Below are 14,341 nucleotides of genomic sequence, written 5' to 3'. Positions count from 1 at the left end.
TTTGTTGTAGATTGTAGTCTGTTTTTCTATCTACCGATCTCTCCTACAGATACTCAACTCAGCACTGTTTTCCTGAGTCACTGTTTTCCCAGAGATACTGATACAATGACCCGGCATGGCAATGTATCTGAGAGAGCAGATTTTAACAATGGAGACTGGAGCAGGAGTTGCGTGGCAGTATCAGTTGTTTGCCTGATTGTTTTTACTAAGTCAGGAGTGAAAGTACAGCATGTGTATTGCGATTGTGATAGAGATTGTGTGTGTGTGTGTGTGTGTGTGTGTGTGTGTGTGTGTGTGTGTGTGTGTGTGTGTGTGTGTGTGTGTGTGTGTGTGTGTGTGTGTGTGTGTGTGTGTGTGTGTGTGTGTGTGTGTGTGTGTGTGTGTGTGTGTGTGTGTGTGTGTGTGTGTGTGTGTGTGTGTGTGTGTGTGTGTGTGTGTGTGTGTGTGTTACAGAAGATAAATAGGGGGATCCCTTTGACTGGGGCCGCCGTGTTGAGTAGCTCTTTATCTGTGTTTGGAAATGTGGAGAATGTGTTTGATGTGAAAGAGAGCAGGAGAGTGTGTGTGTGTGGGACAGAGACAGAGAAAGAGAAAGGGTGATGAGAGAGAGAGAGAGCTTGAACAGAGGTATAGATATAAAAGAAAGGTGATTCATAATCTTGAATGTCTAAAAAAATACAATGAGAAGTTCAAAACAATTTCTCTATCATTGCTTGTGAGCACCAAGCCCAGTGTTCTAGCTTCCACCTGATTGCATTAGTTTAAGGCAGGACACTAAAAGGTATAGCTTTAGGGTAACAATGGTAACTTATAGATATCACCGTGAAACGTTGCCAGTTGATTACTGACATTAAAACAAATATATTGTGTATTGATATATTTGTATATTATTGTATTATTATATTGTAATATATTTATATTTATTAAATACAACTTTGGCTAACTAATTATGCATGAACTTGTATCTCTTTGAAACCCAACATCTATATGTTCGGTTCCAAATCTTTATTTAAATTTTACAACATAATCATTTCCTAATGAGTTTTTACTGAACAGATTTTGGATACAGCCTTCATTATTTTACAGATGAAAAAGCCAGCAGTGTCTGGTTTTAAAGCAGGTGTTTTTAGAACCATAAACTATAAACTAGAGTAAAAACTAGTCAATAGAGTAGGTTGGCCTATTATTAAGGAAGGCTTTTCCTCATGTTACAGTGTGGGCAGGGCTGCTGTTGTCTCTTGCAGCTGTATGGAGCCACAGCAGCTGGGCTTAAACATGGCTCTGCTGCCAAAGTGCATTTGCTCCGTAACTTGTTCCTGTCAGTTATTCCAACTTCACACATTCCTGCTGGGTTAAACATTAGGATGAAACGCTAAAGCGGATATATCCTTTACCTCTTACATGAAGTAGAATTGAGTTTAGGAGAGCCACTGTATCCACTTTTGACCTAAGTGTATCTATTTGGGATGTGTCCTTATGCTAGACACATCTTGCCTGTTGTGAATGTACACTCAACAAAAATATAAACGCAACACTTTTGTTTTTGCTCCCATTTTTCATGAGATGGACTTAAAGATCTAAAATTCATTCCAGATACACAATATTACCATTTCTCTCAAACATTGTTCACAAATCTGTCTAAATGTGTGATAGTGAGCACTTCTGCTTTGCTGAGATAATCCATCCCACCTCACAGGTGTGCCACATCAAGATGCTGATCTGACATCATGATTAGTGCACAGGTGTGCCTTAGACTGTCCACAATAAAAGACCAGTGAGTGTATATGACTGCTGTATGTTTGAGGTGGTGGTCGGAGGGGCCGTAGGCGCTGAATGGAAGCCACGCTTCCGTCAGTCTGCCCCAGGGCAGCTGTGGCTACTACTGTAGTTTACCACCACCACCGGTATGACTGTGTGTGAACGAATAGAACCCGGATCCCTGTAAAGTTGTGGTCTATGTAAAGCGCTTTGAGTGCGAGAAAAGCGCTATATAAATTAAATATAATTGAAATGTGTTTTTTCGCATCTCCCCTCTCAAGTTACCATAATTTGGAAGGGGGTCCTCCGAAGGAGGCAGCCACTAGTACAGCTTCCCTGGAGCAGTTTGGGGTTAAGTGTGTTGCTCAAGCAGATTGTTATTTTTTAAAATATTTTGGCAGTCTCTAGGCACACCGTGGACCCATGGATATGTTGGAACACATTTAAAAAGTGCATTTAGCATAATATGTGACCTTTAACTGTCACTTTCACTTTCGTTTTCATCTCTGTGTCAAACAGCTGGTCCGATCAGCTGTTCGGCTCATGAGCCTAACGTCCCCGACAGCGGGAGTCAGTCCAAAAACAGATGATTGCTAGGCTAGTTATGATCACTTTTAAATCCTAAAGCAAAATTATGAAATAAAGGTCTCTCTTCCCCTCTCTCTGTCTATCTGTCTGCCGGTCTTTGTCACCGCACAGTCACTCCAACAGCATCGGCAACACAAAAAAAAAAGGCGTCGACAGCCGCCACCCCCCATATTAAACGGTTAAACGTGTACACGAAAAAATTGCAGCCGTGTAACCGTTTAGAAATTGTTGTAAACGTTCACACCCCTAGTATGCGCATACAATGGCGGAGCAGGTAGAAATCCTTCCCAATGTCTGTTTTGATGGTTTTTATCATGTTTTATCACACTTACGGATCTGAGATGATGCTAGATAACTCGCTGCTTGAAGACCGCAGTGCATTAATGTGGTGACGTAGGGACGAGCGAGGGGACCATGGACATATAAAGAAATGGACAGCGGATTGAAACACGGCGCTCATTCATTCCTATGAAAGCTGCTCATTGGCGCAGAGAAGCCACAAGGAAGTATTAATGCGGAAATACCATGCGGTCCAGAAGCATGACGTAGCGGCATTATGGACCTATCAAGAAAGAGGGCGGCAAGCGTAGCCATGACGTAGTGGATTGGTAGCGGATGTAGAATCATTCTTGTTCTGTAGCATCCGTAGCATCTAGCATTGTAAGCTAAAGGTGTAAGCAAGCACAGTTGTATTGCTTACCGACCATGGTCCTATAAGTCACTAACCCCCCGATGATTCGCTATATGTGATCTTTAAATTACACTCCGTTTTTGTAAAGTAATACAGTGGTGAACAAGTTCTAAACGGAGATTCCTCCAGCCATCTAAACCAAACTAGTGGACTAGCGCTGTTTTGATAGCATGTGTTACATCTTTATTGGTCCTACAAATCCCTCGGTGACTCTAAGTGTTAAAAAGTCACCAAAATGCCTAAAACCTATCAACGTCCTTCATGTTAAATAAAGGGAAAACCTCAGACACAAGAAGTTAATGGAGCCGTGCACTGAGCATGGACCTATAAAGAAAGCACTGAGCCCTCTCGGAGACCGGGCCGAAAACTGAAACATTTGTTTCACTACGACTCTGTTCCGCTGCCCACGGCTGCCCACTCCCTCCTCCTCCCTCGAAAACCAACTGAAAGCCGTTAAAAGCCGTTGGGCTAATAAAACGCTTGAGGTGGCGTTTTGAAATGAGAAAACTTCAGTTTTACCAGCATATGGTCTAAAGATAAGTATGAGCGTATGATTGATATTCAGAATTCTTTTGCGGAGACACAATCTTGTTTGCCGCTTGTATTGTGTGGACGAGGAAATCTGCCTAAGGACCGCATGAAAATAAGCTCCACCCCACAGCCCCATTCATAGCATGCAGTACCAATGGGTTGGCCACATGTCCTCCATGCTGGCTACTCGGAGAAGGCACAGTCCTGGGGGCCTGGAGGGGACTGCTAACTGCAGTCACTGACAGGAAGTTAGCTAAAAGAACCATTCCGCTTACTGAACCTTTAACCGATGCTTCTGGTGTTTTCAGAGACGATACACAGAGAGGAGAATGTCAGTCAATCTTCCTTCAAAGTCCTTTAAGAGGGACACGTAGCTTTTGTCATTTGTCAAATCTGACAGCACACCTGGTGTCTCCTCGCTGACACACAATAAGATTCACATTCATTAGCTGTATGTGTTTCAATGTGTGTGTGTAACCAATGGATTGTTCTAATGTTCCCAGCTTCAGGCAAATTGCAAACTCTCCGAGATGACAGAGGCCCATGGAATGTTTATATAGTGTTTTTGTGCACGTGTGTGTTTGTGTGACGTGTGTGTGTGTGTGTGTGTGTGAGTTATGTAAATGTCCGTGTTATTGGCATGGTGGAACTTGTTTGCTTACAGCACAGCAGGACATAATAGCTTAGCGAGATTCCTCCTCTATAAGCTCTTAACATCATAGATCTCTCTGAGAAGAAGAAGAAGAAGAAGAAGAAGAAGAAGAAGAAGAAGAAGAAGAAGAAGAAGAAGAAGAAGAAGAAGAAGAAGAGAATGAAGTTGATTTGTATTTGACATTGTTGTTGGGATTTGAATCTGCTGTAGATTTGGTCAAGATGTTTACCTGTCCACTTTGTCGTCTCATCCACATGGTAAATACATGTTGTACTTTGCATTACTGGGTCTTGTGATCATTTTTTTGAGATTATAAAACTTTGACTAATGCAACTCATGATGCAATTATTATGAACATAATCATGGCATCTAATTGTGAATACTGTTTAACATACAAAAAATAAGTGTTTTGCTTCATGCACATTATCACTCACTCACTCACTCACTCACTCACTCACTCACTCACTCACTCACTCACTCACTCACTCACTCACTCACTCACTCACTCACTCACACACACACACACACACACACACACACACACACACACACACACACACACACACACACATTATCCAGCTTGGCTTGGACGCAAGAAGTTAACACCCGCTGTATGGGGGTTGTTGGAAAAGCCTTTCTGCGAAACGACGTACAAAGAAAGCTTACAGAAGGTGATTTATGAGTTTAATGAGCGTGAGTATCTGAGCGTGGATTGTTTTCAGCACATAATGAGAAGATAAAATGAGCCCTCCTTGATAGAAAGTTCAGTGCATTTGTGGTGTCCTCACTTTAACCTTTAACCTGTTATCTTAATAAAACACACACACACACACACACACACACACACACACACCTACAGTTCCTACAGTTCTTCAACTTGTCGACAGCCCAACGCTGTAACATTTGCACTTGAACATTCAAGTATGCACCAAGAGAGCACCACCATAAATATAGAAATAGTTTGACGACAGTTGTAGGAAGGCAGGCTTTCACACAGAACAAACACACACACACACACACACACACACACACACACACACACACACACACACACACACACTCTCTCTGGCCAGCTGCTAAGGGCAGGCGAAAGCTTTTGAATGGGAGTGACAGCTGTGGATTCCTCAGGATGAAGGAGGGAGAGAGAGAGAGAGATTGGAGAGAGAGAGAAGCAGTGAGATAAACTGTGGGAGGAAGAAGTGTGTGTCAGTGTAGAGAGCATGTAGTGGAGAGAGGGATGAGAAGTAGAGAAAGAGAGACAAGGAGGAATGAAAAGACGTGTCAGAGATGGAACACCTGCCATTCATTCTCTCACTCACTTCAACCAAATTTGGACACTTTATCTAGACTTCTCTAATGTAATGAAGCAGTTTGAAATACACTTGATTTAACTGTATCTATCTATCTATCTATCTATCTATCTATCTGTCTATCTGTCTATCTGTCTATCTGTCTGTCTGTCTGTCTGTCTGTCACCCACAATCATACTTTTTCAGATATAATATAAAAACAAATGAAGGCAAGACACTGTAGGTGAATAGGGTTACATTACATTTTGAACTTATAGATATCATCATGCAACTTTGCCAGTTGATTACTGACATCAAAACAATTGTTTATTGTTATTACAATATTTCCAGGAATGTTTGAATAAATATGCGAATCCAGCAATATCAAACTTATTATGTGGGAATTTGCATCTCTATGATAACAATAAATCTATATGTGGCATAACGCCAACGTATTAGTGTCCAAGGCTTTTACAGAACAGATTTTGCATATAGCCTTTTTTTCATTTTATAAATCAAAATAACATGTACACGTCTTTAAAACTGCGAACAAATCTTTCTGAAATAACCTTCAGAATTGTTCTGAGGATGAATATGGAAAGTTTAGTTTGTGTAATCGCTTTGGAGGTTCAGCATTTTGATTTAGAATATTGAAAAAACTCAAACAATGTTGAGGTAAAGATGGCTGTAGACCTATAGGAGAAATACGCAGATGCAAACAGACAAGGTTTAGTCAAATAAACACCTAAATGTACGTAAGTGGACCTTTTTATTGTATGAAAGAAGTCATGTTATGGAAGCAAAATAGCCAACAACTCTCTAACTTGACCAGTACTTGAGTAAACGTATGCATACAATGAACACAATTATTCAAATCAATCAATATCTCATTTAAGAATGACACAGAAATCTGACCAAGCATTCTATGACACTGGGTGTTTGATGTAACAGACACACAGTTGAGTTGATGGTAGTGACGTGTGATGAGAGAGAGGCAGAGCATGTGATCCTAACTGTCTAACAGGACTATTCATAGAGATCCTGTGTTGCACAAGGCTCATTTAGCAACTCTGTAGATCTGTGTGTGTGTGTGTGTGTGTGTGTGTGTGTGTGTGTGTGTGTGAGATTATTGGTTGCACCCTCACCTCCTGCACCTTTTTACACTATTTGGAGTCATAATCACTTCTATATACTAATACATGTAGTTTTTGCCCTATACACTTAATGATTATACACAGGTTAAAAATCAGCCAAAAGCAGTTATTGAACATTGCTGCTCTAACGTATGGATTTCATTGATTGGTTAGAAGTGATGAGTATTACAGGAGTATTACAAATAGACAAAGAAGTGTATATTATGATGACCACACACACCCACCACAGTGGAACCATAGATAGTATATCAAATGGATGTAGCATCAGGGCTGACCTCAGTTATTCCTACTGCATCCAATTTTCCTGGCTTATGCTCGTCGCCATCTTGTGAGATTTTTCCTCCGCCTCACTCCTCTTGCCGAAAAAGGGCATCGATGTGACGTTGGGGGGAGGGAGATGACGGGCGGATAGCTGTCACTCAAGAGATTGCGCCAATACATTTTAACCTCCAAAAGAATAAAAACTAGCCTGCTAGAAAAAAATCACCCCCCTCAGTGTTGCCATGGATATATGACCTAAACATACAGACTAGAATGGTTTTGTGGAGCAGCCTGTAAATAGGTTTAATAAGACTGTGAAAACTGCCTGTTTAACAAATGAGTCAACAAAAAATTGCTCAGTCTTGGTACCACGTCCTCGTGGCCACAGAAGGTACTGCAATGTTTGTCACTTCCTCATTGGATGCTGTTAGACATCGCTGTGGTTGGGGCTTGAATGGAACACACAGCAGCACCTACACAGCCTCACGTGTCATCAACGAGAAAATCAGAAGCTGTCACTATATCTGCTGAATCCACTTTGATTGACGAGGATCTCTGCATAGGCACAACACATACACTTCCCCTAAAAGTGCAAGTTAGCATAACGTAGCATTGCATTAGCATTCTCAATCAGCAGAGATGATGCATGCTGGGTAATGGCTACTAATAGGCAATGATTGTCACCGACCATAGACAGTGCATGTGTCTGCACCCTGCTATGTTCTATTTAACAGTAACAAACAAACAAACAGGAAACGAGAAACCCTTCACATTATTACACAATGGGAAATGAAAGGAATAGTGCAACATATTGCAAAATATATTTATTTGTTTATTTCTTGATGAGAGTTATAGATAAGAAGATCCAAACCGCTGTAATGTCCGTCCGTTCTACATGAAAGTGCAGCCAGGAGATGCTTCTAGTGTAGGATTAAGACTGTTAGTGAGGGGAAAACAGCTAGCCTGGCTCTGTCCAAAGGTCCAACAACAAAGTGTTACATGAAGTATATTTTCTGTATAATGGCTAAGCAAGGCAGAAAGTAAAAAAGTGCATCTCTCTATGTATATGCCCGCTATGCTCTTGTGTGTAAAGAACACAATTAGTTTCAAAACGACAATGTTCTTGGCTACTTTATTACACTTTGTTTTACCAACAAACAAGGGTTATTAATGTCTATTTAATTACTCTCGGATCTAACTCCAATTAGGTTCAAGATTCATTCAAGCTCACTCAGTCCCCCCAAACAATTGAAGTAGATGAGAACACAATTGAACTAGGTTGTCAATAGTTGACTGAGTAGTTTTCCATAATGCCCTGTGATGATGGGTGTGTTTGTATTAAGGGATTGTATGTTCAGTTTGTGGTGTGTTGCCTTCAGGGCCAATGTTAGTCATTAATAGGATTGGTTAACGGATGTCAACGCTCCCTTCAGCTTCTTTACTGAAGACACATGGAGTCAATGTTTAGTGATTGTGTGTAAGAAAGTGGTTTATTAAAGACGCCATGTTTTGACTGTATGAGCATGGCTGTGTTCGGAAAGCCATACTAATGTCCTACTCATACTCATTTTGACATCAATTTGAGTATGTGACGGTTTGCGTATGCGAGTTTGGGTAGGCGAGAAATGCTAACTTCCGGGAAAAAATTTGGGGTATGGATCGATTGGATACTTTTCCTACTCAACCGCCCCACAATGCATTGCATCTTTTCAAACGACATGGAAGGTTTTTTTTATATTCTTTATTTACAATTCTGCATTTCCTACACAACCCAGGACTGTATGTAAAAATCTAGTTCCGTATCTCACCTTTTGGGGCGCTAAACAGCGTCTAAACGGCCGGAATCTTATAAGAAGAAGAAATTCTTTATTGCTTGAGTATACTTCAGTGTGAATGTTTCGACGCACCTCGCATACACAATCAATCTTTAAGTAGACAGTATGTAGTATATAGATGTTGAGTATGTAGGAGGGAGGACGTTAGCATGGCTTTCCGAACACAGCCCATGTGTATACCAAGGGACAGAGGGGAGGAGTCTAAACACAGGAAGCCGCCCTGCTTCTCTCATTGTTGTGTTTTTTATAGACTCAACTTCCTGCCAGTCCCCCCCCCCCTCCCTCCTCCTTCCCCCAGCCCGCTACCATGGTTACAATCCATGTTGTTATTTATGGGATGGATTGTCAAGAGAGGCGTTAGAGATATGATGCTCACCACTGGACAAAGAGTGACAGTATACAAACAATGTTCTTTTCATAATACCTTGAATGTATCCCAGGCAGCATTTAACATTAGATTAACTTAACAAAAAGCATTCAAAAACATATCCATGTAAAGCTTCTAGAGTCTGCAAGATAGTTTTATTCTCAGGCAAGGTGTCTCTGCTGTGTGGATGACATTATGAGGAAATCAACAGTTTGGTGTTGAACAAATAGAGACAGAGATAGAGGGAAGAAGGGAGGGAGGAGAAGAAAGAGAAGGAGTTAAAGTAAAAGAGGATGTGGCCTGCAGCAGTAAAAGATGACTGGAGGGGAGTGGAGCGTTCTCTGTCTAATTATAGATCCCGCTGTGAGCTTGGCGGAGGCAGAAGTGCTACTGGGCTTTTTTCACATAGCCGGATATTTACAAGACAAACACACACGGGTATGTGCCTTTGACTTTACTTATTGTTTGCTTCTGTGTGTGCGTGTACGTGTGCAGTTTATCACTTCTGTGGACATTAATGTAACTTGTGAATAGGATGTGTGACCTGTTGTATCAAACTTTAATGCCTGCTGCTGTGGTGTGTGTGTTCGTGAGTTTGGCAAACTCTGATTCTTGAGTGTCATCCACTCAGAGTTGAGTAGAGAGAGAGAGAGACAGAGTGAAAGACAGGCAGGCAGGCAGGCAGGCAGGCAGGCAGGCAGGCAGGCAGACAGGCAGGCAGGCAGACAGACATTTTTCCTGTATTGTGTTAATGTCTATCTCACTTGTTCTGTGATGCTCTTCTAATAATTGTTTTAACAACAGCAATATATTAAAAGTTGCAAGTTGCACACACACACGCACACGCACACACACACGCACACACACGCACACACACACACACACACACACACACACACACACACACACACACACACACACACACACACCCACAGAGCTTGCTGACCTTATAGACAGCAGTGCTGTCTGATTGTTTATGGAAACTCAGTGAGGACTTAGGAAACTGGACCCATGCTGCATTATACATCAACCTCCCCACCAACACACACACACACACACACACACACACACACACACACACACACACACACACACACACACACACACACACACACACACACACACACACACACACACACACACACACACTCACACTCAGTCCTGTCTGTCTCTTACACATGTACACACGCACGTACACACCCATGCTCACATCTCCCATAGTTAAACAAACATTGGTTTGTTATGTTTTAAGCATTTACTTAAATTGCCCAAATTGAATGTCCAGGAGTGGCCAGGTATTTCTTACTCTGTTTCAGTCATGTATCTGTTATATTTTTTCTAGATCAGTCCCTGAATGCCTCCTGACATGATCCATGGAGGGAGTATTTGAGTATAGAGGAAGGTTACAAATGCACTTTCAGCACAATGTTCACGCTATGCTTTTATAGATTTAGGAAGTGAGGAATAGTATGTTCTTGACAATGGATAACAGTTTGGTAGCCAGCCATTCCTGTAACAAGTACCTTTGAGCAGAACCTTCATCATCAACCAATCGTCTAACATTTATGCTGGTTCCACGTTCTCAAATGGGAGGATTTGCTGTTTTTTTTTTATCATTACAAATTTAAATATAGTTTTGTTTCAGAATGGGTTGGTCATTTTTTTTCCAGACCCTGGGAAAAAGACGGCTATGGAAAAAAAAAAAGGTTTCTGCTATTACAAATATTATATTAACCTTTAATATATGTTCTCTGTTTGGACATATGCATATTTAATCAAAAGATAGAACACTTAAAAACATGTATTATGCATGGCATGAGGCTGACTAACCGTGCAATGTGTTCTTTCTCTTTTTTCTCTTGCTAATGATCAGACCTCTCGTCTTGCTTACAGTAAGAAAAGCCAGACTTGAACCTTTGGGCTCTGACCCTGGGTCTGTTTGCTTTACATGAAATGGGAACTCTTTTCTTCTTTGGCTATGCTGTAAACTTGGATCAGTCAATCCTTTGGAAGGAATATCTCAAGCACACACACACGCATGCACACACACGCACGCACGCACACACAGCACACAGTTTAGTACCTCAAGCATGAGTTGCTCTGGCATTATAAACAACACATTGTTCTATTGCCTGGGCATATACAGTAGAACGAGATAAGAAGGAGAAGTGTTGGATAGCTTATACCATGAGGAGAAGCTTTTCAACACACATGCACACAGACGTAGACATTACAATCACACACTTTGATTTCCCTCTTCCTCTCAAACATCACATACCACTGATTATGAGTTTGACCTACTCAGTGATGTCAGAGTCACACCATCTGCTACCTGGCTGGCTATGTGTGCTTTGATAATTAAAAAAACAGTGTTCATTTGCCGCCTAGGTTCTGTAAACATGCATGTTGCTAGCTACAGTGAGCCCTTCGGTGACATTGTTTACATGCCCAATTACAAAGCTTAGGCTGTGTATTTACACTGTAGTGGATGGTGAGGAGATATTCACTGATATTTCAGACAAGAAAAGTGACTTTTGACAGCAAGCGTTCTCCAGGATTGCTGACTCCACCTTTAAAGGGCTTTATTTCCATCAAAGTTATTTTAAACCAACCGCCTAGCAGAGGTAATGACAGCTTTATCTTTAATGAAAGTAGCTGTTAACTCTGAAAGCTGTAGTGTGATTCACACACACACACACACACACACCACAACACAGTCAAAACAGAAGAAGTTGTAGCTATATATGGACGTGTGAAAAGATGAATTGGTGGCGTCTGCTTTGCAGCCTGTTGACTTAGTCCAGGCTGAGTGTCACTAGTGGCACTATGCTGCCTGTCAGCACACACTCACTCCACCTAGCACAGCTTGGGACAGATTGCTGACCAACTCGCCTTTCTTGTCTTTTGACTCACTTCTCTTTCTCTTTAGTGGGTTCTGCCCATTTAATCCTCTTGTTTCTGTTCTGTTTTAAAGGTGGTGAGGGATAGAGAGAGGGAGAGAGAGACACACATGCACACACACACACACACACACACACACACACACACACACACACACACTGTATATAACTAATATAATGTTCATAATGTATATATATCGTTCATATTGTGTATTGTTTGAATATTTTGAATTATTGTATTGTATTTGATGCTTTGCTTCGGCAATATTGTTTTGTTTTTAAACATGCCAATAATTTGAGTTGCCATTTTGAATTGAATTTGAATAGAGAGACAGAGACAGAGACCGAGACCGAGACCGAGACACATAGAGAGACACACAGAGACAGAGAGAGAGACACAGACACAGAGAGAGAGAGACACAGAGACACAGAGACAGAGAGACAGAGAGAGAAAGAGACACAGAGACAGAGAGAAAGAGACACAGAGACAGAGAGACAGAGAGACAGAGAGAGACACAGAGACAGAGAGACAGAGAGAGAACCCTTGTATATTCTTGTCCTACCTGTTGAACCAGTCCTGGCTGAGCATGAGTTCAGAATAAAAGAATAGAAAAGGGAGGAATCAGAGGGAAGGGATTACCTGCCAGGCCATGGGATAGACAGCCACACACACACACACACACACACACACACACCCACACACACACACACACACACACACACACACACACACACACACACACACACACACACACACACACACACACACACACACACACACACACACACACACACACACACACACACACAAGCACATACATGACACACATGAACACACACATGAATACACACACACACACACACACACACTAATATACATGCACACACGTACACAAACACACTAATATACAGTACATGCACATATACAGTATACAAACACACTAATATACAAGCACACATATGTACAAACACTAATATACAGCACATGAACACACATGCACACCCACACACACACACCTATACATGCACACACGTGTACACACACACACACACACACACACACATACACACACGCTACTATACATGCACACACATGTTGCACAAAGCATCTCGTTTGATCTGTACGGCAGAGTACATGAGACAACTAGCTAATCGTTGGGATAGATGCACATTCCCAACGGCCGGTAGAACCAGTATTTTTTGCCTCGGTAGTGATTTCCATAGTGACACACTCATATTACCCTACACACACACACACACATACACACACACACACACACACACACACACACACACACACGAACACACACACACACACACACACACACACACACACACACACTTACCTATCAGTTTAGTTTTATATTGAGCTTTGTTTTACAGAAGACCTTACCATACTACTGGACATAATATATTTTGTGGCATCATTACATCCAACTAAAATACATTTAGGTGTGTCATATATTATAAGTCAGTCCTGGTTGAACAGGTGTGTAAATAAGACTTTCAGAGACTCATCCGCTGTTCCACATCCTCAGCAGCTACTACACTCACACATACAACAGAAGAAGAACCACAAATACCCTGCGTTCCAATCCCCATACTTCCCTACTATTTAGTATGCCAGAAAAAGATTTAGGATGTCCCAATACATGCACCTCAATTTTAGTATGCTGAAAATACATAAATTCCCCCACTAACTCCAATAGCATTTTGGAGTATTCATCTTTATTCATGAAAAATAAACTTTTTTCTCTCCTGTGGCCCTAAACATCTTCTGTACTTTAGTATGTAGTGTAGTAAAAAGGAAAAGTATGTGATTTGGAACACAGGGATAGTTTCCAAAATGTGTTTTCATATCAACAGGACTTGAGACCGTCAATGACAGTAACATTGATAGGAGAGAAGGGGTCAAAAAACAAAGACTGCATTTCCCACAATTCCCGTGTTGACACATTTCTAATTAAACATCTATTGCAGCTTTTAAAATGCAGTTCATTCATATTCACAGACGATGCTTGTCTGAGTGAACCGTTCATATTGTTTAAACTAGAGTGATAGCTCTTTGTCAACCAAAGCAGGGAGATCTTTAAATCTCCCTTCAGTACTGTTAACGCAGTGTGTGTGTTTCTAATTGGTATTCCACTTCCCTGACAGTTTGTGCTTTGTGTGTTATTTTTATACATACTGTATCTTCCCAGCTCTTTTCCCACAGAAATACTCAAACTTTCAAATATGTGCTCTGTGCTAAATCAACACAGAATGGCAAAGCACAGGCTCAAACTGTGTTATTCCTCTTGAGTGAGTGCGACATG

General features: G+C 41.3%; 1 protein-coding gene across 5 annotated transcripts in view; it reads left to right on the top strand.

Annotated features, from left to right (window-relative positions):
• The window catches only part of hdac7a (histone deacetylase 7a), a 96,087-nt gene that overhangs the window by 42,976 nt on the left and 38,770 nt on the right, over nucleotides 1-14,341 (top strand). Inside the window, exon 1 of one of the 5 annotated variants that reach the window (XM_080031816.1) lies at nucleotides 9,550-9,564. The exons of the other annotated variants lie outside the window; for them this stretch is intronic. The gene's annotated coding sequence lies outside the window, so the exon portion shown is untranslated. Of the gene's footprint in view, nucleotides 1-9,549; nucleotides 9,565-14,341 lie in introns of those variants that run through there. 5 annotated transcript variants of the gene reach the window in all.

The sequence above is a fragment of the Ammodytes marinus genome, assembly GCF_949987685.1.
Source record: "Ammodytes marinus genome assembly, chromosome: 7".
NCBI classification, from domain to species: domain Eukaryota; kingdom Metazoa; phylum Chordata; class Actinopteri; order Uranoscopiformes; family Ammodytidae; genus Ammodytes; species Ammodytes marinus.
Note: the sequence above shows the minus strand (reverse complement) of the source record. Positions and strands in the feature narration are given on the sequence as shown.